Raw genomic sequence first — 3,992 nt, 5'->3', positions numbered from 1 at the left:
GGAGTATTTTCCAATATGGAAAGGGTCACTTCTGTTCTCATGATTCTCCTGAAGGCAGAGTGCAGGAATTTGCTCACTCTGATTTTACTGCACACTGTGAGCTTCTTATAATGTGCATTAGAAGCTGCAGCCAATCAGATCAGCTTTATTTCCTGGCTAAAGGACATCCAGCATCATCTAGCCCCTCCCACCCAGCCTACCTTCACTGATTGGATGTCAGTTCTGTCAATCATTAAAGCTCAGCATCACATGGGGGAGTTTCCTGTACAGAACCCCATAAAATAATCAGGATGCAGTTTGCAGCCAGGCCACGTCCACAGACATCTTTAAAAATAATTTTGCTACTTTTAAGAACGCTTGTTGCTGTTGAGTGCAGAGTGATGAAGAAATATCTCACCAATCTGCTGCTTCTCCTATCACTAACCAGGCAGAGGCTTGTGGGAGGGGCCAGACCTGTCAGTGTTACTTAACAACAGCAGGGAAACCTGGTCCTGCCAGAAAGGGCAGAGCTATATTTTAAATCTGTTGATTGGATGAACAAAAATACTGAAAAAATGGTAAATATTGCAATGGTGGGGGAGATTCCTAACCCCTCCCCCCCACTGTCAGGTTCTGTAAATCTCTGCCTGATACAAATTTTCCCTCATTTGCTTTTAAATTACATTTTTTTCCTTGCAGAACAGAACAATCCCTTGTGTGTGAATCTTCAATAAATCACGCTGCCATTCTCTGCTCTGATTGGCCGAGGCCTCTGATTATTGATGGGAAATAGGAAGTGTCAGGATTATCTTGCTGCCATTGATTCACCAATGAGAAATCTTAATTGAAGCCGCAGCTGGATATTGAAATGAGTCGGCTCTGTGTGAATCATCGGTGCTGCGTTGGGTGGTCAATCTGACATCTGGCCAATCATTGCTGATCCAATCAGACGGAGGATGGACAGCGGGGGAGGACGGAGAGCTCCCAATCATCAGATTTTTTACAAATGTTAATGTCACCCCAAAAGTTTCTGGCCTGTGTAAGAACCGATACAGGGTGACAACACTCTCCTATTTGTGTTCCTGTGTTGTCACCATTTATGTGACTGTACATCCGTTCCATGCAGGACGAGGCCATTGTCTCCAAATATCAGAAACCCTCCCCCAATTCCAAATTCTGTTTCTTGTACATTGGAAATCAAGATTCAGCTTCCTCACCAGAGCCCTTACTGGGTGCAGGGGATTGCTATATTGGACCCTGGTGGTCCCCTTAATTTGGGGTGACTGTTGCTGGACTAGCCAATAAGGAGTGTCGGAGTCATGCAGGCAGCAACATGGACAACTAAAGAAGTACCGCAGGGGAGAGGTCACTGCTGCTGCATCCTGGGAGGACTCTGGAGCTGGACAAGCCAATAGGGAATGTCTGAGTCATGCAGGCAGTGACATGGTCCCCTAAAGAAGTACCCCGGGAGAGAGGACTGGAGCACCATGTGACCACGGCTCAGGGTTTTTTATTCTTGTCCATGGTCATCTAGAGGGGGATGGGAGGGACACCAGAGGTCAGCTTCTTAATTTGGGTTTCTTCTTCTTGGACGCTGTAGATTAGGAGTCGCCCATAATTGGATCCCATAGGAACTTTAAACATGAGCTTCAAGCAAAAGTTATCCCCGTCCCCCTAAAACTGATTGTTAGTAAAAAGAAATCCCCGGTCTAAATTCTCTTATTGCTCACCCAGATCCATGGTCACATGATGCTTCAGTGCCTTCTTCTATTTATAAGAGATGGTGTCTTTCTTTGGGTGTCCTTCTCACTGCCTGTATGATGTAGACACTTCCTATTGGCTGTCCAACGGTGAGGTCCTCTTAGGATCCAGAAGCTGATGCAGCAGCAGTGACACCAATGCAATAGGGGCTTCTGGAGTAATGGTCCCCCGCACCTGGAAATAACTGCAGCACCTGCATACCTGTGCCGGATGGCTTCTCGGGAGGTAGGGAGGACAAATCGGAGGTTCTGTTTTACCATCAATGGCCTTAACAGTGTATGGATAGCCTTGTGGTTTTTTCACTGAAAAAAATCAGTGAAGTCCAAATCCCAGGGTGACAACGCTGCTGCTTCATCTCATGAACGTTGTCACCCTAGGACAGGAAGTGTGAACACCAAGTACATAAAGCCCCATACAGACATCTGATGACTGGCTCTTTCCCATCATTCCACATCCAACGTCAACGTCTTTTCCGCTTATCGGTGATCAAATCTCTGCTCAGCGATGTCTATGCGTCCCTCGGTGTGCCAGGCGCTGCGCTCATCACATGATTATTATGTGTAAGGATTGATTATAAACACACGCAGCTTGAAGCGTTCCTCGCGGTGTCATAAAGAATCGCGCTTTCCGAGCAGCGTAAATGAGATCTCCAAATGATTCCTTTAAATGTTTTAAGACCCAGCTGCGGTCCCTTGGAGGAGGAGGAGGGGGCATCACGTCGCCATCTGCGTGAACCTGATCGTGCGGACTAATTAATATTTTAGGTGCGGAGTTGTGCAGATATTTGGCGCTGGGATGAAGCGAATGCCATCCAGCAAACCACGGTGACTGTGTGCAACGCTGTTCATTCCATTAACACGAAGATTTGGATCAAACTTTGAATTGGGAAGAAATCCGCGCTGATATAATCAATGGAAATGTAACGTTTGCAGCACGTGGATAAAATATATGCAGAAGTGAATTTACATATCGGTGTCTTGGAAGATGAATGTAAAGGGGCAGAAAAATGCACCAAAAACATGAAGGATGATATTTGTAACAAATGCATGCAACTTTAAATCACAGCATCGGCATTTGCACCTCTCTGCGGCAATGCGGCCAGCCGGTGCTGGGTTGCCTTTTACCGGGGAGAAGGTCACTTTAAGCAAGACACAATGCAGAATATTGAGTTTGATCTTGCAATCTTCTCATCTTCATTCAGACACTGCCTAGAGGTAAAGCTAGGGGGCAGCACTCTGGCCTTTGCAGCGCTAAGTCGCAGGTTCTAATCTTGGCCTGGACACTTATTATTATCAAACAGGATTTATATAGCGCCAACCTATTACGCAGCGCTGTACATTAAATAGGGGTTGCAAATGACAGACAGATACAGACAGTGACATTAGGAGGAGGAGAGGAACCTGACCAGAAGAGCTTACAATCTTTGAGCACTATCTGCATGGAGTTTGCAGGTTCTCCCTGTGTTTGCGTTTCCTCTCACTTTCTAAAAACATGCAGTTAGGTTCATCGGTTCCCCTCCAAAATTAACCCTAGACTGTAATAATGACATATGACTGTGGTAGAGACATTAGATTGTCAGCTCCTTTGAGGGACAGCTAGTGACATGACTATGGACTTTGTACAGCTCTGTGTAATATGTTGGCGCTATAAAAATTCTGTGTAATAATGATATTATTAATAATAATAAATAATAATCGTGTATCTGTGGGAGGAAGAGAAGAAAAGGAGGAGCCAGGCATTTGAAGGGCAACCAGAGTAAAATTTAAAAATACAATATGTTATTGTTCCAGCAACATAATTTGAAAGATTAAGAGCTGTGTCTCTATAAATGAACCCTAGGATAACATACAACCACTGGTTTCGTAGAAAATAGCAATATGGTTTAGTATCATACTGGGTTAGCGATGGCGGTAAGGTGTCCTGCCCGACACGTTTCACCCAAACCGGGCTTTCTCAGGGGTTGGACGGCTACCCACATACCACAACGAAAATACACCATATGAGAAGACAACACTTTATCTTCCCCGGCTGGATCACTCTCATTTATTTCTACTAAGTACGTCCAAATTGATATCGGTCTTACTATCAAATCGGTTACAAGTAGCAATTTGGTATCACAAGGCTCTTAATGCGGTAATAAGCCCCAGCAATAATACTAAGTCTCCCCTTACCCCTGAGGAAGACCGGTTCGGGCGCCTCCGTGGTATGATTGCTTTATTGTACAGCGCATAGTAATATGTTGGCGCTTTATA

This window comes from Pyxicephalus adspersus, chromosome 3, assembly GCF_032062135.1.
Source record: "Pyxicephalus adspersus chromosome 3, UCB_Pads_2.0, whole genome shotgun sequence".
NCBI lineage: Eukaryota > Metazoa > Chordata > Amphibia > Anura > Pyxicephalidae > Pyxicephalus > Pyxicephalus adspersus.
The sequence above is the reverse complement of the archived record's forward strand: the minus strand, read 5'-3'. Positions refer to the sequence as shown.